We start from the raw sequence: 24477 nt of genomic DNA on the forward strand, positions 1-24477 counted from the left end.
GTAGTCATTGAGGTGTAACTCCTCCTGCCTTGGACATCGTGTTAACTTTGCCAACATAGACACGTGAACAAATTAGTTCAGAGGCATTAGTGATTCTTGGGGAATAAGTTGTTGTTGGTGTTGTTGTTGTTGTTGTTGTTGTTGGTCGTGGTGGTGGTGTTGTTCCACTTATATCCTACCCAGGAGCTCATTGTGGTATGCCTAGTTCTGTTCCTCCCCATTTTATCCTCACAACAACCCTGTGAAGTAGACTGAGAGACAATGGCTGACGCTGTGTCTCCCAGTGAGCTTCATGGCTGAGTTCACATTTGAACCCAGGTCCCACAGATTCGAGTCAAGCACTCTAAACACTGCACCACACTGGCTGAAATATACTCGGAGTCGAGAGTGGATTTCATGCTCTTTATTCAGCTCATAGTGGTGAGGAGGAATGGAAGTTCCCTCAGAATGTCTGCTTTATATACATCATTTACACAATGGGCCCCACGCGATTGGCTAATTCCAGGATTCACCTGTAGGCCAGTCAGGTTGCAGGTTCACTTCCACCTGAAGCTGGATTGGGTGGCTCCTGTGGACCAATCAGACTGCTGCATTCTGGACCCTATTGTTCTAGGACCAATCAGACTGCTGCCTGTTGGATCGTATTCAACTCAATACATAACACCGGCTCTCCATATCCTTGCAAGCATTATCCTGCAAAACTTCTAGAAAATTCTTGAGGCTCCTCCAGAGACTGTACCAGAGCTGGCTTTTATTTTCTCAGAAGATCTGATTGTTGTTTAAAAGCTCTTTTGTTTCGTGCCCATGGCAACGTTGCAAGAAGGCAAGAATCCCCCAGAGTCTTGTAGAGAACCAAGAGTGAAAAGAGGACAAATGGATCTGGGTGTGTGTTCAATTAAACCAAGGGTGGAGAACGTTTTTTCAGCCGGAGAGTCGCATTTCCTTCTGGGCAAGCTTCCGACAACCACATGCCATTGGTGGGCGGGGCCAGAGGCAAAGTGGGTGGAGCAACAAATGCACATTTGCACTTTGTACAGTAGGCTAGTTTCTATGCACAAACCCTTCTGTATTCTCCATTGTCAGAGTACGGGGACATGTTATAGCCAGGCAGAAACACTTGAGGTGTGAATCTAGGTCGGTGAGGCATGTGGCCTCGGGAGAGTTTAAAGCACAATTAAAGCAACAGCCATGGCTTCCCCCAAGGAATTCTGGTAGTTTGTGAAGAGTGCTGAGCATTGTTAGGAAACCCCTATTCTTCTCCCAGAGCTACAGTCCCCAGAGGCCCTGAAGGTGCATCTGCATCCCCATCATTCAGCCTGGACACTGAGGTCCAGCTCCAAGGGCCTTCTGGTGGTTCCCTCACTGGTGAGGTTACAGGGAACCAGGCAGAGGGCCTTCTTGGTAGTGGAACCCGCCCTATGGAACACTCTCCCGTCAGATGTCAAGGAAACAATAAACTTTCTGATATTCAGAAGACATTTGATGCCAGCCTTGGATAGGGAAGTAAATGTGCAATGTTTTACTCATTTGATGTTTCAGTTTGTTGGAAGCCCCCCCAGAGTGGTTGGGGCAACTCAGTCAGGTGGGTGGCATGTTGTTGTTGTTGTTGTTGTTGTTGTTATTACCCACCGCTCTGGGAATTGTAGCACTATGAGGGGCATGGGGCCTCCTATCAACTCTCTGCACCCTTAACAAACTACATTCCCCATAATTCTTTGGGGGAAGCTATGACGCGGGTGGTGCTGTGAGTTAAACCACAGAGCCTAGGGCTTGCTGATCAGAAGGTCGGTGGTTCGAATCCCCATGCCGGGGTGAGCTCCTGTTGCTTGGTCCCTGCTCCTGCCAACCTAGCAGTTCAAAAGCACATCAAAGTGCAAGTAGATAAATAGGTACCGCTTCAGCAGGAAGGTAAATGGCATTTCCATGCGCTGCTCTGGCTCGCCAGAAGCAGCTTAGTCATGCTGGCCACATGACCCGGAAGCTGTACGCCGGCTCCCTCGGCCAATAAAGCGAGATGAGCACCGCAATCCCAGAATCGGTCATGACTGGACCTAATGATCAGGTCCAGTCATTACTTAATGACTGTTCAAAGTGCTATCATAGTCCTTTAAATGCATAGTGTGAATGGAGCCATGGAGGTTCGTATTAGATACTGAGGCCTGAGGTGCCCCACCCTTAAATTGAACGGAGCACTCGCAGTCAGGCTAAGCAAGACAAGAAAAGTGGATTCAACCATAGACTCTGAGAAGAGTCCCTCGCTGTGTCTGCTCTTAAGACATTTAAAGCGAACGAATGTAAAATTGTAGCACGGCTTTTCTGCCTGGCTGGATCTCTTGTCTTAATCAGCAGTGTCACCTCTGCCATCTGTGGGGAATGCGCAGAAAGAAATCCATTCTGCCCTGATCACAGTCACTTGTGCCCAATAAAATTACTTACATTATAAAAATGCCCATAATGATGGCTAACTTTACTCAATTTCACATTCCACTGGGATGCAATGGCAAGTGTGAGAGAGATGACACTGTCTCTCTCTGGAGCTGCAGAACCAGCAGGAAAACCTATCTCTATCTTGCTTCTCCTGAAGCTTGCTTGCATGGGATTCGAAACACGACAGAGGGGATCAGGTACACTCCCTCTCCCCTTCCTAAAGGGTAGGAATAACCCGCCACCCATGTGCCCTTCCAAAATGATGAAACAGACTTCCAGTTAGGTGGTGGTCAGTTTTGCATTGCCTACAAAGAGGAAACATGTCACCAAAAAGGAGAGGAGACTGATTCTCATACAATGTATGTGCGGTTATTGACAGAACCAATGGTAACACTCTGTGACTTGTTTGCAAAGCGTTTTGAGGATAAAATTGCTTGCATCTTCCAGAACCTTGACTCCTTTTGAATAAAGGGCACTTTCTAACAGAGGACAGTCCTCTGTAACATGGCTCACCTCCTTCCCATGTCACCTTTGGCAAATTAAATCATTCTCTTCCTCACATCTAGTACCCTAATAATTCCTTTGAGACAAAGGAAGATTTGGACAAAAAAGAAAACCCCACTTTCTCTTTTACCCGAGCTCTTGACTGACCAAAATAATCGAGAGGCTGGAGCAACTCTAGCTATGAGGAAATGTGACAGCATTTGAGATATTTTAGTTGTGGGGTGGGACAGTGGAGATAAGTAAAGTGTATAAAATTGTGGTTGATGTTATGTACTGAAGTTCTCACCCTGGGCCAGCAGGGGGATACTGTAGATAGTTTTCACTCAGGTCCGCATATGCAAATAAGGAATTGAAAGTGACGTTCAGTGATTGGATAGTTACAGAAAGTTGTTACTGTTGCTTTGTAGTTGAGCTCTATATAAGCAGGCTGACTGAGCTCTTCAGTTCAGTTCAGTTCTGTTCTGTGAATAAACAAGAGCTGTCTGAAGAAGCGCTGTGTCGTCTGATATGTTCACCCACAACTTAACAGTTGAGGTGTATAAAATTATGCATGATATTTAGAAAGTGACCAGAGAGTCATTTTCCTCCCTCTCTCGTAATACTACAGCCTGGGGACATCCAATGAAGTTGGCAGATTCAGGGGAGATGAAAGGAAGCATGTTTCTTTTCACACAGGGCAGTTATACTCTGGAAGAAGCAGCAGTGCCCAGCAACTTGGACAACGTTAAATTCGAGCTCTGTGAGGGAATCAACCAACAGCTCTCAGCACACTTAACAAACTACGGTTCCCAGGGTTGCCAGCTTCCGGGGGCCACACAGAGGAGGGTGGGAGAGAGGGGAATGGACAGAGTACACATGTGCATTCAATTGCCTAATGGCATCCACATCACCCAGGAAATCACAGCCACAGAGATAAGAAAAGAAGAGTCATTCTGGAGTGTCTGAAGAGGTCACTCCCTGGTTCGCATGGAGAAGGCATCTTTAGCAGAGCTTAGCAACGGAAGTGTGCAGCTGTATTGAGGCAGCACCGGGTACTGACATTTTGTGCCCCCTAACAAAGTTGTGCCCAGGGCAACCACCCCTGTGACCCCCCAAACACTACGCCACTGGGGGAAGCTATGATGACTGTTAAAAGCAGTGTGAAGAGCACTTCAAATGTACAATGTGGCAGATGTGGCCCACTGTGGTACAGCCCACTCAGATCCACCCTCCCATCTCCACAAGCTGTGGAGAATCCTGGGCTGCACATGGGAAAGGCAGTCAACACATGAGGCAGTGCATTGTAAGAATGAGCAATCCCTGCCCCCTGCGGGATTGCATCTTGACTCCCTTTCCGCAGCCGTGCCTCCTACGCTGCCAGTTATGTGTATGAACGAGGCCACAGGAATCTTCTTCTGTTCATGCACCCTTGGAGCTTGGCCTGCTACTATTCATAGGAATTTTCTTGGAAAACTCTCTGGTTAAGGTTAAGGCACCCAACAAAGCAAAATGCAAGCCTTCATTTAGCAGCTGCGTTATCTGAGGCCATCAGAAATCGGCAGCCGGTTCAAGGAGTTATTCAAAACTCATCAGGCTCACCCGCAACCTTCGCATGAGGACTGTTTGTCCTGTGTGGAGCAACATGAAAACGAAACTCATGCATGTCTAAGAACATAAACACATGTAAATGATTTTGACGCATGAAGCGCAGCTTTTATTCCTGCAGTGTCTTTAATTACGGATCTGTAAGAGACCTGCCCAAATGTCGCGTTGAGGCAGATGAAGAGCTACATTCCTTGGCAAATGCACCCAATTAAGAAGAGGGAGATGAGTCACTGTTAAGTTTGACTCCCAAATGAGGACACAATGGTTGTATTGTTCATTGGCCGGAGGCTCGCTAATTGCTACAAGAAAGAAGCCCCACAAACTTTTATTCACTCTATGGAGTCAGAGGACCACCCTGAATTACATAGGGTAGGAAAGGAGGAATGAGCATGAGCTCCTTCTGTAAATGGCTTAATATGGCTCCTTCTTCCGTATTAACCAGTTGGTCCCTTGCCTTTCTTGCCCTGATCTGGCCACAGTGATCCATGTGATGGTCACCTCCAGGCTTGATTATTGTAACTTGCTTTACGTGGGGCTGCCCTTGAAGCTGACCCAGAAACTCCAGCGGGTGCAGAATGCCGCGGCAAGGCTCCTTACAGGGTCCTTGCTGTGAGATCACATTCATCCAGTGCATTTCCAGCTGCACTGGCTCCCGGTGGAGTACAGGGTCAGGTCTAAGGTGATGGTTTTGACCTTTAAAGCCCTATGGGGCCTAGGACCCACGTACCTACGGGACCGCCTCTCTTGGTATACCCCGCGTAGGACCTTGAAGTCCACAAATGACAACATTTTGGAGGTCCCAAGTCTCAAGGTGGTTAGATTAGTCTCAACTAGGGCCAGGGCCTTTTCAGTACTGGCCCCGACTTGGTGGAACGCTCCCTCACAAGAGACTAGGGCCTTGCGGGACTCAACATCTTTCCGCAGGGCCTGCAAGACAGAGCTGTTCTGCCTGGCCTTTGTTTTGGACTCAGTCTGACCCTTATGTTTCCCTTCCCTTATGGTTTTGATCTATGGGCTACTTTTAAAATGAGGCTGCATTTTAAATTGCATTTTAACCTGTATTTTAAATTGGTCCCCCCCCCATTATGTTTTTACTGTAATTTTACTGGTGTTAGCCACCCTGAGCCCGGCTCTGGCCGGGGATGGAGGGGTATAAATAAAATTTATTATTACTATTATTAAACTGTATTAAGCTACTCACCAACAACAACAACCTGGGGAACCTGAGGGCATGAGTGAAACACTGAGATCAACCATCGCACCAACCACTGCCCCAATAGGTTATGTACTTTAAGTAAGGTCACTTCCAGATGACCTGTTTATAAAGTATTCATCCTGATTTGTTTGCACAATTTTTGCAGGGACGTTAGACAGCATCATTCAGGGATTGGGGTAGCGTGCAACATTACGATCATTATTACCGAGGAACAAAACAAATAATTACACATGCTTGAGATGAATCGTAACTTACAAACAGTTTTTGGAGATTGCAACCAAGCACAGATTTGGCTGGTTGAGATTTTTTTTATTTATCTGATCTCAAAGCATCTGACAAAAGACATAAGGCACGTTCGAGACATACTCAAAACACAACAGCACCAAATTAAAACCACAATTAAAGAGGGGGGAAAATCAATGCACCACTTTAAAAATAAAACAGCAGCTGGGGTTACAAGAAGCCACATCTTTTCCATGACTGGGAATAGGTTCAACACATACAAAGCAGGAAAATGAGATTTATGCTTTCACGAAACCGATCCTTTCTTTTTGGCAGGCAAATGCAGAAGGTGGGGAGGGAATCAGCATTCTCCTGCCAACTGAACGGGGGTTTTCATCCATACCCAACTTTCTAGGATCTAGCTATATAAAATTAAGATTCCTCTAATTAATCATAACAGCTGGAACACGCCAACAGGCATCCAAAGTCCATTTCCCTCGCATCAATCTCCGAGGAGGCAGCCAGTACCCTAAGATGTTTCCAAGGCCCTGCCTACCACCTAGGGTTTCATAGGCCCTATTGGTTCCCATGGCAATGTATCACTGGCCTTTGCCTAAGAAAGAAATGGAACAGGCCGGACTAGGTTAGTCATGTATCTTACTTTACAGTCCTCTGTTTGAAGGGTTGCCAGTTCTCCATTTGAAGGGCTGGTGGGTCCAAGCCCCGTTTAAAGATGAAGAATAGTGCAAAGGGAGAGCAGAGGCCTTTACGCCGCACATCAACTATTACCACAACTAGACACCAGCTGAGCAGCCACACAGCTCACCAGGTAACAGCTTCCTCCACTCTAAAGGCATGTAATATTACAATACAAGGTTGCATGTGGACATATAACTCAGCATGTGCAACTGTTATGTAACCAATGTCCCCTTGTCTTTTTTTCAGCGATGCATTTCCACTTTATTGGCAATGTGTCAGTGGCTACCTTAGACCATACTTGTCCAGATTGTCTTCCCTTTGCCCAGCTCAAACTCTTACAAGAATAGATATACAGAGTTGTGTGGGATCTTGAGTCATAAGAGTCATAAGGGTTGCCACCCGAAATATATATAAAAAATAAAAATTTATTGTCCAGTAGCACCTTAGAGACCAACTAAGTTTGTTCTTGGTATGAGCTTGCACACTCATACCAGATTCCCAGCATCTGCGGACTGGATTTAGAAGGTGATTGGGCCGGATCCAGCCCCCGGGCCTTAGTTTGCCTACCCGTGCTCAAAGGGCTTTTGCAGTGGAGGTGGAAAATTCTGAGCGTGGAATCATCCAGAGCTTTCAGTGATGAAACAAAATACCGCGCCACCAGTGATTGGAAAGGAAATGACTCTTCCTCTTTGTTGAGTCTGCCAGTCAAGTAGAGAGGAAATTAGGTCAGACCAAGAAGGAAAAGAGGCAAGTATTTGGAGATCTCTTGACCTTTAAAAAAACACACCAGGGCATGAAAAGCTCACTCTGTTGTAGGAACAGGAGTTAGTTTAACTTCTAGCGCAGAAGGGACTTTCAGAATTGCTGCTTGGATTGAAGTAACCTTCCTGGTGGCTGTTTAGAAGATGTGTTCACTGTGTCCTTTTTAGATTTATTTTCTGGGTTTCAGGGTGCTGTATGGAAGGAGCAGACGCTTGACAGCCATATGTCAGGAGTGCTCTGATGGTGTTTCCTGCTTGGCAGGGGGTTGGACTCGATGGCCCTTGTGGTCTCTTCCAACTCTATGATTCTATGATTCTATGACCCATTTATTGTCTGAACCAAAGCTTGGTTTCAGGAAGATGTCCCTATAAGATCAATACAAGCTTCTTATAGGGTTCTTATGTTCTTATAGGGACATCCAGGGTGCTTTCCAGACAACCTGTTTCTTGATCCGTTTGCAGGGAGATTAGATGGTGTTGGCTATTTAATTGTAATTTATTCTGATTTGCTTTTGGGGAGGTTAGATGACACTGTGTCAAACCCCAAGTGTTATCCCACAGTTTCCACTGCATATTCCTGTCACTTTCCAGGTCACGAAATGTCTGATATTTTGGGGAAACAGGAGTAGTGCAAGACCACCCAACTGACTATAACTGCATAACCTGAATTTTTCAGGTATGTGAGTAAATCCCACCTGAAAATAACTTGATGTCAGGGGCTCAGGAACAGAGGCACAGGGGAGAGAGGAGATGGAGAGCGAAGGGGAAGGATCTGAGGGCAGCATAGGGGAGTATGGCAGTGACCCGAGAGATTCCATGAGCTTCTCCAGCGAATCAGAAGATTCCCAGAAGGAGGCGTCTATGGTCAGGGCAAGGGGGGCCAGCGGGGACTCCCAAAGCAGCAGCTGGAGATCAGGGCCAGCTTCCCCACCAGAGCGTAGTGGGGGGGAGGAGTCCCAGGTGTCAGGGCCAGCGTCTCCTCCAGCAGGGAGAGAAGATGAGTCGAGACTGACCACACCTCCAGCGGAGAGTGGGGGAATGGAGGGGAGGTCGAGTACAGCTAGCCTCCCCGAAGGGGGAAGCAGTGACAGGAGCAGTGTAGCGGTCAGGAGGAGGGTTGCCGGCTGGGGGCGCGCGCCAAGTTCAAATGTACAGTCGCGCGGGACAGCAGAAAGCCCGGATCGGGAACCAGGTCCTAAAGCCCGCGGAGGCAGGGGGAAGACTCAGGGGAAACGCCGTTTACCTTCCCGCCGCAGCAGTACCTGTTTATCTACTTGCACTGGCGTGCTTTTGAACTGCTAGGTTGGCAGAAGCTGGGACAGAGCAACAGAAGTTCACACCATTGTGCGGATTTGAACCACTGACCTTCTGATCAGCAAGCCCAAGAGGCTCAGTGGTTTAGACCACAGCGCCACCCACGTTCCTATTATATTTATTTGCAGGACCTGAAAGGGGATTCGAACCACCGACCTTCTGATTGGCAAGTCCAAGAGGCTCAGTGGTTTAGACCACAGCATCACCCTACTGCATCTTCCACTTGTTTTACTCTGCTCATTTCTTCACCAACAGCAGGGAATGTCGGCTTCCAAGTTCCTGTATTGTGCACAGCAACAAGGACAATGATCTTCAAGCCATCAATCCTTCCATGGGGGGGGGGGGAGCCAGCCGTGTGTGCAGTCCATTAAAACAGTCCTGCTTGGCGGATTTAATTCCAAGAAAATTTGGGCTTCAGGAAGACAACTCACTGTTTTCTCATAAATAAGCCACGTCGCTTTTGTGCCAAGGCCTTCGGTCATCCCACCCCCTCCAATCTGTGTCCATTTTTTCACTCCTCTGGGGCTGATTGAAATGAAAAGAGGGAGGAGGCTTAAATTTAGATTCAGGCTTCTGCTGCCCATCACCCAAAAGGAGGCCTTGTTCAGAGACAGTTTAGATGATATGCATTCTTATCAGATGACAATCCCTCTATTGTCTTTCTGTTCAGAAAATAGAAGGCATATCTTTTCCAAGTTTAACTGAAGGGCAGCCAGATGAGACTTTTTGGGTTTGAGCCTCATGTTGGGCCAAAGATTCCAGCATTGCAGTGTGTGTGTGTGTGTGTGTGTGTGTGTGTGTGTGTGTGTGTGTTATATGACCCTTACAGGGCTATTGTGAGGATGAAAAGGAGAACAGGGAGAATCAAGGATGCCACTTTGAGCAACTTGGAGAGATGGTTTTAAGGGAGGTGGAGAGACAACTTCAAGGAGAAGACCTGATAAGAGGTTTATAAAACTATTCATAGTGTGGAAGGCAGATTTTGCTTAGGGTATTAAAAAGCCTTTCGAGATCTGAAAATGTTTAAATGTGTGGCATGACTTTATTACTTGCATCAATAAAAGAAAAAGAAAATAATAGAAATCACCTCCCATCAAATTAAGCAAGGATTTGAAATGAATAATAATTCCAGTGATTCTGATTACAAATGGTTTAATAGTGACTTTCCTTTTAGGAGGCTACTGGATTTATGTATCACTACTAACACCACTACTAACACACTAACACAAGGGACGCGGGTGGCGCTGTGGGTAAAACCTCAGCGCCTAGGACTTGCCGATCGCATGGTCGGCGGTTCGAATCCCTGCGGTGGGGTGAGCTCCCGTCGTTCGGTCCCAGCTCCTGCCCACCTAGCAGTTCGAAAGCGCCCTTAAGTGCAAGTAGATAAATAGGTACCGCTTTATAGCGGGAAGGTAAACGGCGTTTCCGTGTGCTGCTCTGGTGCCGGTTCGCCAGAGCAGTTTCGTCACGCTGGCCACGTGACCCGGAAATGTCTCCGGACAGCGCTGGCCCCCGGCCTCTTAAGTGAGATGAGCGCACAACCCTAGAGTCTGTCAAGACTGGCCCGTATGGGCAGGGGTACCTTTACCTTTAGCTTTTACTAACACCACTACTGCTTGTCTCTCTAAGCTGTATGGGATGTGGTTTCCATTTTTTATATCACAAAGCTTTTCTTTCTTTCATAGGGAGGTGTTTGTTTTCTCTGTTTTTAATATGTATCTCCTTGGATATACAAAGCCAAGTGCAAATCAATAAAGATTTTTTTTTAAAAAAGTCTATAAGGACTGTTTTTTTCAAAGATTGTTATTTCCTATTCTAAAAAAAATAAAATCAGAAAAAAACAGATGGGTCATCAGCAACTGAGCCACTGCTAGTCAAGTGTAGACAATCCTTGAAGGGCCGATGGCCTGACTCAGTGTAAGGCTGTTTCCTGTGCTTTTCTTCTTATACGTGATGAAGCGGACTTACGGAGGGAACCTGAACAGGGAGCATAAAGCCAAGATGGTGGGTGGGTAGCTGTGGGAACTTTCACGGTCTGGCTGAGCACAAAGTGCATCGGGCTCACGTGTTGTTTGTTGGCTTGTTATGCAGCCTGGTCTCCACTGCAGAAGCGGGAAAGTTATAGAAGACCCACCTGTGACGTTAACACATGAGAGAGTGCTGGAGGTAAAATAGTTAAACAGGTTGCCCAGTCAGGACCCAGGAGGGTGGAGTTAGTGGGACTATAAAACCAGCTCTGGAAGGGGCAAAGGAGAGTGTTCATTGGGGAGTTCATTGAGGAGTTTGTTGGGAGTTGGGTGGTTGGTTGGAGTGGGAGTGAATTGGGCTAGAGTTGTGGGTAGGTTGAGTTAGTGTAACGAAATAGGCTGAGTCAGGAACAGTTAGGGGCTAGGCAGACAAGTAAATATCTGAGAGGTGCTTTAGTGAGTAAGAGCAGGTAGCGGAAGTTATAGGTCTGGATAGGCACCCTATGATTGTAATGGACCGATACCGTTTATGAAACCACAGCTTGTTAAACTGCAATAAATAAACAAAAGTTTATGTTTCAATTTAACCCTGACTGGACTCAGTATTGTCCCAAGTAGGGCCTGGGTGGTGGCAGCGAGAAATAAAGTGGTGGCACAAGGATCAATAGACGGTGAAACGTCCGGGGACCCTGTCTGATCGCCACACCACCCAATCTGTAAGAAGAGGAAACGGGCACTTAACATAAGGTTACCAGATTTCTTTTTCAATGAATCCGGGGACACTCTTCAACTTCAACTGATTTTGTATATGGACTGATTTGTAAATCCGGGGACTGTCCCCGGGAAACGGGGACGTCTGGTAACCTTAACTTAACAGGAAGAGGGATGAGACCTGCTCATTGGGTAGAAACAAGCTGCCTCTCCAAGTCTAGCTTGTTCAAACAGTAAAGAGTATGTTTAGTGAAGTGTGTCTGCAAAATATTTATACCAAAATAGAAAAAGTGAGTTTGCAAAATAAATAGGAAAGCCAAGTCACCTGTCGTCGAAAGCCCATCCTGCAGTTTATCAGAGGATGCAACCACACTACCAAAAGGCTTTTGCAGGGAGATCTGACGTTCCAATGGAGCAGGTTGTGCTTTGGGTCTCCCCTTGTTGCTGAACTACAACTCCCATCAGCCCTAGCAAGCATCTCGTTCTCTCCCTTAGTTCTTTGTGCTCAATCAGTGTGAAACATAGACATAAGGGGAGGTGGACCCTGGATGAGAAACCTGCCAAACTTTGGACAAATAGGCCAGCAGCTATTGTGCCAGGTGATTTTAACCCTGGTTAGTACAAAACTGGCGAAGTCAAATGTGAACCCATGGGAAGAACAACTTGGGTTATGTTCATTTCAACATCCCTGCCCCTAATTGCAGCAACTGGAGTGGTATCGGAAAGTAATTTGCAGCGATTGCTCTAACTATGCAAGATTCCTCCCGCCTCTCTGACCTCTAAGCATTTCCTCAGCCAGTTGTGGTTTTGCTTCTTAAAGGGTCAAGGACAGCCATGCATTTTTGAGTAAATCCAAAGCCACAGAGCCACTCCAAAGTGCAGAAGTCCCTGATCTGCCTCGAGATGCCTTGCTAATGGCAAGATCTGGCTTGGAAAAACAAGAACCTTCTCTGAATCACCCCAATTCGCCTTTGTAATTTGGGGTACGCACAGAGCTGATGGCACAGCCTCAGCTAATCCCAGATGCTCTGAGCTGCCTGTTACCTTTTGCAGCAAAGACAGCACCTCACACTCCTCCCCACCGCAGGAGGTTGGGCTAAGATGATTCTTGGGAAGCCTTCCCTCTCTACAATTCTATGAATTAAGATATTTGGTGCTTTTGTTACAGCAGGTTGCTCAGGTGTTCCAAAAGGAGCAAGAGTTCAGATCATCAGTGCCATTGATTTAAATGCTACCAAGAAATCAAGAGACACATGCTGGACAAAGATAGCAGCAACTGTCTCCAGTAAATGGCAAGATGAGATATAAACCACACAAAAATCTAGGGGAAATCATCCAAATAAATAAAATTAAAATTAAAATACATGAGGCAATCATGTACTCCATTTTTATTTCCTCTTGAGTACTTCATAATCTTTTTTTTATAGCTTTGTCAAACAACCAAGTTTCCAATGGATTTTTACCACCTCCAAAGTACTGTGGTGGCTCCAAATTGAATTCTTCTTGGAAACCCAGAGATTAAGATGAATCCAAAATACATCCATGGACAAATTTATGGTGGAACTGAACTGTTTTATTTCACATTTGAACCAGGCGAACCACAGGTGGGTTCCTACAGCATATAAAATCTTTTGGCTGCTTTGATTTCTGACACCGTGTTGTTATTTTTATTTTCTTGTGTTGGATCATCTGGATTCTCCCTTTTCTCTGATGTGCTATATAATGGCTGCATTCCGTGGTGCGTCACAGTTACGAAGAGGGAGCGTTTCTTTGGTTTCATATTAGTTGTTCAACTTTTAAGAAGAAAAGCCATAAAAACAGTGCTTTTTCTGGGGGGACGCATACCCCAAAACATTTTGTGAATCTTTGTACTTTTGTTCATTTACTGTATTTATTTCCCCCGATTTGAACTATAAAATGGTGGTTTTCTTGAGACAAAATGAGAGTACCCAAACATTTCTAAAGAAAAAAAGCACTGCATAAAAATATATTTAGTTTTGAATCAAACAAAGTAATGTGCTATGGTAAAAGGTTGTTCATCCCATGTTCACTTCTACACTTGATGGAAATGTGGACTTCTGTGGTGTTATGTCACTCTGAGCATGGACCCTTTATAGCTTGTAGCTGCTGAAAGCCTTGTCCCCCAGCAGGCCTACTGGTTCGACCAGTTTTGTAAATCCCACCATTGCAATCAAAGAATCAGATGGTTGTAGGGACTCTGAAGGGACACGGGTGATGCTGTGGGTTAAACCACAGAACTTAGGGCTTGCCGATCAGATCAGTGGTTCGAATCCCCGCGACGGGGTGAGCTCCCGTTGTTCAGTCCCAGCTCCTGCCAGCCTAGCAGTTTGAAAGCACATCAAAGTGCAAGTAGATAAATAGGTACCGCTCCAGCAGGAAGGTAAACGGCATTTCCATGCGCTGCTCTGGTTCGCCAGAAGCGGCTTAGTCATGCTGGCCACATGACCCAGAAGCTGTACACCGGCTCCCTCAGCCAATAAAGCGAGATGAGCGCCACAACCCCAGAGTCGGCCACGACTGGACCTAATGGTCAGGGGTCCCTTTACTTTTACCTTTAGGGACTCTGAAGGCTCATCCAACCCAATCTCCCCTGTCCACCACAGCTGAACTCACAAACAGACATCAGTGAGCCCCTTTGTTTCTTCTACTGCAACAGACCGACATGCCTAGCCTTCTTGAAATTGATCCAAAGCAAAAACAGGAGAGCTGTCGGGTGTGGAAGAACAGCTCGACCCATTCCTCTGCCTTTCACAGCTCGTCAAGAGGTCTGCAAAACCAGCACAGGAAGTTTCCCAACAGCGCAGAGATAAGCTGTAACTTTTGCAAACGACTGCAAATCCCAGCGCGGCTAAAGGCAAATAAATGGAGAAAGAGTGGGGCGAGGGGGGACAGAGATTAGCAACACACTGCGCCTGCCCAGCTTGCTTTCTTGGCCCAATATTCTACAGAAGGTCTGATGGTGCATTTGCCACCAGTTGCCACTTCTGAATAGTTTCCCAAAGCAGCTCCATATACCCCCCCATTAAAAGTAGCCGGAGCCTTATTTTAAAATGTAAATAGTCTCCAAGAAATGCCGGCACCTCCCTCGTGATCTTACCCTTTACCAAGCCCCTTGAACCTAATACAATCTGACCGGCTCTTTCAGACCCTCCAGACTTCAGTGTGGGCCTTTGTCATTCTTGCAAAAGAACCGGTTCTCCATCCCATGGGCTTACTTGCTTCATCTCTGCTGCCTGAACACAGTGACCTGGCAGAGACTTTTATAACTTGCCTCCCAGGGTTCCTGAGCAACGCTTTGCTAAATGAGAGTGCAGAAGCCTTATGGTCTTCAAACAAAAACATCTTGGAGGTCCCGGGCCACAGGGAGGTTAGGCTGGCCTCAACCAGAGCCAGGGCTTTTTCGGCTGTGGCTCCGATCTGGTGGAACGCAAGGGACTAGGGCCATGTGGGACTTGACATCTTTCCGCAGAGCCAACAAGACAGAGCTGTTCCACCAGGCCTTTGGCCAAGGCACAGTCTGACCCCCTCCTTTGGTAATCCTCACAGAACTCTAGCTCAATGGTTGCCATTAATTTGATTTGAACTGATTTTAAAATGAATTGATTTTAGAATGCTGTATTATTTTACTGTTGTTAGCCGCTCTGAGCCCGGCTTTGGCTGAGGAGGGCGGGATATAAATATAAATTTTATTATTATTATTATTATTATTATTATTATTATTATTATTATTATTATGGGGAGTCTCAGCCATCTAGGGAAAAGCTTGCCAAGTTCCTTGGAAAATGGTGTCAAGTGGACGGAGAGGCTAAAAGCTGACAACCTGCACATTGTCCACTCACTTATGGGACGTGTCAGGATTTGAACTCGGGTCATCCAGCTGCAAGCCTGCTGGGATGAAACTAGTCTCTTGTAATCAGCACCTTATTTGGTTCAACTCAAATGCCTGTTTCTGCACTGTGCAAATGTTATGCGGTGTCAGTGACCAGGACAGAAACTGACCACTAAGGCACAAAAAATCACCGTGCATCCTAAAGGCCAAAGTTTACTTTCTGATGATAAACATATCTCTCAGGCCGGCTTAAAACAGCACATTATTTGCTTTCTATAAGGACAAGAATAAAGTTATTGCCAGACATTCAGTTTTAATCAACGGCGGGTTATTAGTCTCCCGAGGAAGTAGCTTGGAGTGGTTTGGCTTTCAAGCCAGACTTTGTACCCACCTCCCTAGAAAGCTCCTGGCTTGCAGCTCTGCTTAAGGAGGCTAACTGGAAATATCAGTTTATTAGTTTGCATTTTAAGCACCAAGCACATTTTCAATGTTGACTCTCTGGAATAAGGCTTTCTTTTCTTTTCTTTTTTACTGCAGTTAAGTGTTTCCAGATGTAGATTCATGTTCAGACTTTGAAGGAACACTGCAATCTTTGTCTAAGGCTGGGTTAGGGTGCGGGGGAGAGACCAAAGATGAAAGCTTCTTCTTTTTGAAATGAAGCATACTGAGAAACCAAACTACGTAGAGGCTACAAAAGCATGTACAGCTTCGGCAGATGATCTTGTATGAAATGTGTAGATATTCTGGACTTCAGGGATGGGGAACCCCAAGGCTGCAGACTTCTCTGTCTGGCCCTCAGAATTATCTCCATGAAACATCTCCTTCCCAAGGCCACAACGTCACTGGTGCCTGCTTCAACCCCCGTGTTTTTGCCTTGCTGGAATGTGCTCTTTGTAGGAATGGATTTAGGCACAAGGAGAGGTTATACTGTTGTTATTTATCCCTTGTGAGTGAGATCAGCAGAATACCATACTTTGCAGCTTTAAACTTGGAAACTAAGACAAGGTTGGGTTAACCTTCTAGAAACAATAAACCAGGATGCTTTAAGGCAGACTGAATTTTCCCTGGCATTACCCCCCCCTTTAAAAATAACAATCACAAACACATTGTTTTGTGAAGAAGTAAAAGTAATGCTTACTTACATAATCTAGGACATGAAGCAGCCATTAGCAAAATGAGTTTATAACTACTATCTAAATTACAAAAGCCCAAAATCAAAGTTCAAATGGTTTTGCACAAGAAAGCTAAAAGATCCAAGCCCGCATCTCCTTGCTTCTGCAAAGTGCATAATTCATACGTCTCCCTAAATTGAGTCGACGCTTCAGGCCACAGAAAGCAGACGTGACAGATTTGTGCCAGAGTGAATGTGCTGCAAAGGAATATATTCCAAAATTAAGGCTAACCCACCCACTGATTGCTAGCTAATCTTGACCTTGGGCTAAAATATGTATCCCTTTCCCAAATATGGTGAACAGTGAGGAATTTTTTTTTTAAAAGCAGCAGCTCCTGGGGGAGAAAAATGAAGGTGGAATATACACCATTGCAAGAAAGACAGGAGGTATGTTGCAAACTATGATGTGTGTGTGTGTGTGTGTGTGTGTGGTGTTGCTGTTGTTGTTTAGTCGTTTACTTGTGTCCGACTCTTCATGACCCCATGGACCAGAGCACGCCAGGCATTCCTGTCTTCCACTGCCTCCCACAGTTTGGTCAAACTCATGCTGGTAGCTTCGAGAACACTGTCCAACCATCTCATCCTCTGTTGTCCCCTTCTCCTTGTGCCCTCCATCTTTCCCAACATCAGGGTCTTTTCCAGGGAGTCTTCTCTTCTCATGAGGTGGCCAAAGTACTGGAGCCTCAGCTTCAGGATCTGTCCTTCCAGTGAGCACTCAGGGCTGATTTCCTTAAGAATGGATAGGTTTGATATTCTTCCAGCCCATGGGACTCTCAAGAGTCTCCTCCAGCACCATAATTCAAAAGCATCAATTATTCGGCAATCAGCCTTCTTTATGGTCCAGCTCTCACTATATATGATATCAAACTGAAGCACTTGCAGAAAAACCAATCAGGAAGTGCACTAGAGAAGCTGATTGACCATCGTTATTGATGATGGCATAGGCTTTTTGCTGCCTCTGCCTCCAACAAATAGAAAACCAGCCAATAATCAGGGAAACACAGTGGTCTCAAGTTCCTACTATCTTGTATACCTGCCCACCTCCACGTGTATTTATGGAAAGGCTGAAGCATGGCATGGGTTAGAGTAGATAGAAAGTTTTTCTACCTCCCTCATTAATATGAGAATTCAGGGCCATGCAGCAAAGCTGACTGTTGGGAGATTGGGGAGAAGGTTTTTTTTTTTTTTTACACAGCTCAAGGAAATGGCTTCCACAAGATGTAATGGTTGCTCCCAACTTGAGAATTAAGAGAAATTAATGGCTACACGCCACAACGCTTTGTGTTCCGTCTCAAGGGTCTGAGGCCACTTGCCCTACTAGTACCAATTGGCAGCTGCTGCTGCTGCTGCTGCCATGAACACAACAGCACTCTCCCAGAAACTGGCATTCATGGCTAGCCAAGATCGATAGCCATATTTTCCTCCATAAATATGCTCAGTCCCTTTTAAAGCCATCCCAGTCGGGTTGTTGCAAAGTTCAGTTGGCTTTGAAGCGGGGATTAGAGGAATTCATGGAAGAGGAATGGTGGGAGGATGTTATGTATTTTGTGGGTTTGTTTTCTGTTTTTACTGTAAAGTGCCCTGTGATCTTGAAATGTAAATTTAATAAATAAAACCAGTTGCTGGAGAGATGGGGGTGGCGCTGTGGGTTAAACCACAGAGCCTAGGACTTGCCAATCAGAAGGTTGGTGGTTTGAATCCCTGCGACGGGGTGAGCTCCCGTTGCTCGGTCCCAGCTCCTGCCAACCTAGCAGTTCGAAAGCACGTCAAAGTGCAAGTAGATCAATAGGTACCGCTCCGGCGTGAAGGTAAACAGCGTTTCCGTGCACTGCTCTGGTTCGCCAGAAGTGGCTTTGTCATGCTGGCCACATGACCCGGAAGCTGTACGCCGGCTCCCTTGGCCAATAAAATGAGATGAGCGCCGCAACCCCAGAGTCGGTCACGACTGGACCCAATGGTCAGGGGTCCCTTTACCTTTACCAGTTGCTGGAAACTGCAGGGAGCGCCATTGCCCTTGAGTCCTGCTTGTAGGCTTTTCCACAGGGATCTATCTATGGTTGGCCACTGTGAGAACAGAAAAGCCTTTGGCCTGATCTTGCAGTGCTATTCTTATGTTCATTTTCCTGCATCTTTTAAATTGGCTCTACCAGCTTGGCAGCCATGTACACCAGTCACCAGCTCTTCCGTCATCTCGTACTGAGCAAAGCAGTTAATGCATCTGCTGCCCCATAGTTTATTTTTATGAGTAGGGCTCATAATCGGTTGTTAATGATAAAGCAGGATATTATTTTTTCCTAGATCACTTTGGCAATCAAAGTAGGCCAGCTACTAAAGTTAATTCTTCCAAACAGAAATAGCGGGCTCACACAGTGCATCACCTCACACTTCTTTTGCAATGAAATCCTTTGTATGTTCACTGCAAAATAGTTTTATTGGGTTCAGTGGGGCTTTTTCATGATGAGGATTGCAGGCTCAGCTTAATTTAAAAAGAACAGCACTGCTCTACCGTTCAGAAAACCTGTTAGTAATAACTTGATTAATTTTCAGGAAATATGGCATTTTACGATCCGATCCCAAATTTTTAAGGGCTAGAGATCACTTTGTTTTAAAACTTGTTATGCACCTTAATACATACAGGCAACAAAAGTTGATTAAACGAACTTGTTAAAAACGACATGAAATAAACAGAAAGATGCTGAACGAAAGGACCAGTTCCTTATTGCAAAGAAGTTCCTGCGTCCAGATGGAATCACTAAGTATCATCTACCAATTGTAAACTTCAGCTGTAGCGGTAGCAGAGCAAAATGCCCTCTCTACCCACAACCATGTGATTATCCAACTCTTAATTACGCTATTAAGTAATACAGTGAACTCTCAAGCCACTTTGCTACTGTGTTAAGGTCTTCACACCAATGTAATCTTGGACAATTACTACAACGCGGGAAGAATTCTCTCTCCAAAGTTGTGTTTTGATATTTTTATTGTTTATACTGTACACAATAAAGTGGCTCTCTCTCTACCAATGTCATTTTGGCATAAAACACTGCCAGAAAGGAACGACTGAGAATGTGAGCCAAAAAGGCCTTAGCCTGAAGCTCACCTCAGTCACCAAATCATTAGGTGGCCTTGCCCACAATTCTACTATTCATGGAATTGAAATCTCCTCCTGCAAAATACTTCCCCATCCTAGAGCCTAGTTTCCATACTGTGCTAGTACTGTATACTGTCTCAGAGAGTGATGAACTAGGAATTCAGTTTGGAATCCATCTAACATCATGAACTCGGTAGTCTTTGGAAATCCCTCCATGCCATCCTTTCCCAAATCTGCGCTATGGAAATAACACAATGCATGTGTGGTTTGAATAGACTTTTAAAAATGTGCTAGATGGAACTATGTATTCAAAAATAAAGAGCAATGCAATCCATGATATTGCTTGGAGGCCAATGCCATGTCTGGCAAAAGTTTAGACTTAATACAAGCGGTAGCTATGAAATGGAGAAAGAGAAAAATGTCACCATTCAAAATTTACCTTTGACCAAAAATAAATAAATAAATACAGGAGCAATATAAAAACCACAATTACTGCATCTACCTGCACACTTGAATAAAGCATACTGATAGGAAAATGGTCGTTGTGACAGAGGTTCAAACAACTTTAATTATTTTCATTTATGTTTATTAGGAAATGAGTTTCAATGCATAAGTAGCTTATCAGAGCTGCTGACGATTTCATAACGACGTTATTGCCAGAACTTCACAATAGAACTGCATAGTCTGAGTGGATGAGTGAGTGTATGTTCTGAAGTTTTGCTTTTATAGATAGAAAAAAAATGCACTGTCCTTTAGCAATTATGCTTTCATAAGGCTAGCATTCCAATGCAACAGTGTAAAACCTCCTTTTCTGACATCATGTACAATAGAGATCACAGTTCTTCCACAATAATGCACATCTTACACACCTCTAAACCAGCCTGAGATTGCAATTCCCATGTGGTAAAATTGTACCAATCTAGTTCAAACACCAGGCAAGATGCTGTTAAAAACCCATCATGTTATAAACAGAGTTAAACTTGAATAAGCAGACAGGCAGAACTTCCTCCCTCCCTCTGATGGGCAGCACCCCCCCAGCTCCCCAAAATCATTGATGGGGGGGGGACTACCAACAGGAAGAGGTGGGGCAGGGAAGTCATCTTTTGCCAGCCATATTATGCATGCTTAACTTATCTGAAGGAATAATGATTCCACACCACTAGAGCAACATAACCTTATAGGGGAAGGAATGAGATCTCTGCAGAAATGAAGGGGTTTCAATTAATCAGAGCCCAAATTCTTACCTGCAGCAAGAAGCCAAAGTAGGTCTGCATTTTTAAAAAAACCCACCATTGTGCATATTGTACATATTTATCAAAAAGAATCAACAGAATGTGACATTAGCCTCAAATTGTGTTTTGTTTTTTTTAAATACGGTATCTGCAGTTCAGTGAGACAGCCTACTTTATGGTATTCTTAAAGACTTCTCAGGAGTTAGGTCACACTTGTTTCTACCTCTTTCTGACATGGCACAGAGTGCAGCAAACCTCCTTCCAAAAATCTGAGAAAAAGTTTTGCTAATGGTTTATTGTTCCAGAAGGAACACATTCACCCTGTCCCCTAATTTAAAGGTAAAGGTAAAGGTACCCCTGCCCGAACGGGCCAGTCTTGACAGACTCTGGGGTTTGTGCGCCCATCTCACTCAAGAGGCCGGGGGCCAGCGCTGTCCGGAGACACTTCCGGGTCACGTGGCCAGCGTGACAAAGCTGCATCTGGCGAGCCAGCACAGCACACGGAACGCCGTTTACCTTCCCGCTGGTAAGCGGTACCTATTTATCTACTTGCACCCGGGGGTGCTTTCGAACTGCTAGGTTGGCAGGCGCTGGGACCAAGCAGCGGGAGCGCACCCCGCCGCGGGGATTCGAACCGCCGACCTTTCGATCGGCAAGCCCTAGGCGCTGAGGCTTTTACCCACAGCGCCACCCGCGTCCCGTCCCCTAATTTACTGGAGACTAAATAGTAATGCCCAATTTGTCCTGATTAACAAGGTGAGGTGTGATCTGCTTCAAGACCACAGAAGAAAACGTTAACCACTTGTAGGAAAAAAGTGTACATAGCAGACCAAAACCAACTTTGAAGCACTGCATGTACAGAAGAGGCCTCGACTTTAGATTCCTTCTCACAAGATGGGACAGCCTTCCGAGCACTGCCTTAATCGTTTTCTTGTTATTCAAAATTTACAGTGTAGCACCAGAAATAAAGTCGATCAAAATGCAACTGGGCTTGTATATAGCTAAGCCAGTGTTTCTCAAACTTTCAGGACACGCCCCCCCCTTCTAAATCCCGACCTTTGAGTGCACACACACATCCCACAGCTAAGCAAATGCTATCTTTGCATACAGCTGCAACTGCTGAGCTCTCCTCCTTTCCCCTACTAATGTCTGATTTCATGCGTCAGTCAGGTTTCTCTCTCCAGAAAAATCTGTCAGGTACCCACACAACTGATGTTCAGGTGCTTGTTAAAACTCTTCTGATTCACCAGGGCTTTTGGCACCATTGGAGATGTTTGGTGACATTATTTATTAATTTTATTGGCTGTTTGGACTTTTTAGCTTTATATTCACTGTTTTATATTTATTAAAGGTAAAGGGACCCCTGACTGTTAAGTCCAGTCACAGACGACTCTGGGGTTGCGACGCTCATCTCACATTATTGGCTGAGGGAGCCAGTGCTTGTCTGCAGACAGCTTCCGGGTCATGTGGCCAGCATGACTAAGCTGCTTCTGGCGAACCAGAGCAGCACACAGAAACACCGTTTACCTTCCCGCCTGAGCAGTACCTATTTATCTACTTGCACTTGATGTGCTTTCAAACTGCTAGCTTGGCAGGAGAAGGGACCGAGCAGCAGGAGCTCACCCCGTCGTGGGGATTCAAACTGCTGACCTTCTGATCAGCAAGCCCTAGGCTCTGTGGTTTAGACCACAGCACCACCCACGTCCATTTTGTTTATTATGACAGCTGTTTTTAAGTGTGACTGAAAGCTACCTGGGGGGCTGGGGAGAGTTGGAGATAGCAGAGAGGTGGTGCATGAGTATTTTCAATAAAATAAAAAGGATTTTTGGTTGGGGCATTGGTCCATTATTAGAGAACTAAACAAGGCATCTCAAGACTCGCACATAAAAGTTAGCCAGCCAGGAAAGGAGGCAGAGTAGTTGCTATGGTCAGAAGCATCCTTATGTTTCCAATCTCTCTGTAGCTTCCAGTTTGCATGACAGTTTTGGCAGCAGCTGAGATGCTAAAACCTGTTGCCTGGAAGATGACGTCTGTCTATCAATCTGCATTCTGCAAGATCCTCCCCCTCCATGAATTCTGCCCTCCCACCACCAGGGGGCCCTCTCCCCACAGTTTGTGAGCCACTGAGCTAAGCACAAGAAGGGTACTGCAGCAAGTAAAATAGCAACAAATTCCTACAAAAATTAAGTGCAATTATTTCCACTGAATGTGAATGACACTTTTAACATGTTTCTTGTAGTACAAAAACCAAGTTCCTGATTTGAATCGTTTTGAAGGAATTCACACTAAACACACATTCACCAACAGGGGAAAAAACCCAACCATTGTAGAATTTAACATAAATTGACGGAGCGTGAAAAAGCAGGGAAAGTACACTTGGGCACAATTTCATGCTGGTTACTTTTTTTCCATTTTAATGTAAGCAGCTAGTTTTAGCGCAGTTCATAAACCAAAAGTTTGCATATTCAGTAATACAGACCCACACACAAACCCAACAGTTATAACATGCTTACATTTAACATTAGTGAAAAGTACTTACATGTTCAGAGCAAAAAGAAATTCCACATTGGAAATCTGACATTTGAAAGCACATTTGATACAATTAATGCAAAGTTGGATAATCCTAAATGCCCGGAAACTTCAAATTTGATGCTGGCTCCTATACCATTTATGTGTTCTCCTCAGCCCAAGCCTAATGAGAATTTTCCAAACTAGCCCATTTAAAGTGCTCTCTGGGAGTCTAAATAAACTCCTTTCAATAGCTTTCTGGTGTATATAGATCTTCTGGTGTTGAAGTAGACAGACTTTGGACAATTCTGTATATTGAGACTACACTGCATTAAAAAAATTATGAGTAACTGCTGCTAAATTATATACATTTTCATGATCTCTGGCATTGCATATTATACCCAAATAGCTTATGCTGAAGATACTTTGGTTCAATTGTTTTAGTTTGGATTATAAGCAGCAACATGTTCCTTCAACCTCTTTGGTAAAAAGAATCTGACCAGGTTCAGACACTTACAAGCAGCAATCCTTGTGAGCTACACAACTTTCGCCAATATCTAAAATACAGTGGGCACTCACATGTGAATCTTATCTATGCAGAGGCCTGATGCACGCTTTCTTTCCTCTCTGTTCTTCTCTGAAAGAAAAATTACAGAAAATAGGATACCAGGCAAATGTTTCTAAATGGATTACTTGTCTTGCAGGTGGACAATACTGAAAAATTAACTCAATTTACAGTGCAATCCTATATATGATCCCTCAAAAGTAAAACTCACCAAGTTCTGTTGGACTCCCAGGAAGGACATTAGAGGATTGTAGCCTAGCCATCTACCATAAAAGATGTCTGGAACAGTATTTCAAAACCTTTTTTTAACCACTGATTCTGTAGCATCTATTCAATCCATTCCTTGCAAACTCATTATAGTGCAAAAATAAAAATGCAATTGTTTTGCCAGGTGCTGAGGAAGGGTATAAATAATGCCCTTTACCACTGCCACACATGGCAAATAGCTAACCAATTATATCCAGAAACATCACCTGATCTTAGGTCCACTTCAAAAATGACAAGCTATTATGTCAAACTTCAAATATAATGCACAATAACTTATGACTCTTTTATATAGTAAAAGAAAGCAAAAATAAAAAAAATGAATTGCATTTCATTCCAAGGTGCCAAAAAGCCTTTGAATGAATGCATCTTGTGAATAATCTATATTTAG

The 24477-nt window shown here is 44.9% G+C and overlaps 1 protein-coding gene and 1 long non-coding RNA gene across 3 annotated transcripts in view; one reads left to right on the forward strand and one right to left on the reverse strand.

Moving 5' to 3' along the window:
• The first annotated feature begins 6041 nt into the window (after window positions 1-6041).
• Window positions 6042-24477, forward strand: part of LOC309529720 — a 37223-nt gene continuing 18787 nt past the window's right edge. For both annotated transcript variants that reach the window (XR_014218371.1, XR_014218372.1), the window contains exons 1-3: window positions 6042-6782; window positions 12833-13009; window positions 16756-16813. This is a non-coding gene — a long non-coding RNA (uncharacterized lncRNA). The remainder of the gene's footprint in view (window positions 6783-12832; window positions 13010-16755; window positions 16814-24477) is intronic.
• The window catches only part of SOCS5 (suppressor of cytokine signaling 5), a 29980-nt gene continuing 28638 nt past the window's right edge, over window positions 23136-24477 (reverse strand). Inside the window, exon 3 of the mRNA XM_082217665.1 lies at window positions 23136-23894. The gene's annotated coding sequence lies outside the window, so the exon portion shown is untranslated. The remainder of the gene's footprint in view (window positions 23895-24477) is intronic.

The sequence above is a fragment of the Podarcis vaucheri genome (assembly GCF_965113315.1).
Source record: "Podarcis vaucheri genome assembly, chromosome: 3".
NCBI classification, from domain to species: domain Eukaryota; kingdom Metazoa; phylum Chordata; class Lepidosauria; order Squamata; family Lacertidae; genus Podarcis; species Podarcis vaucheri.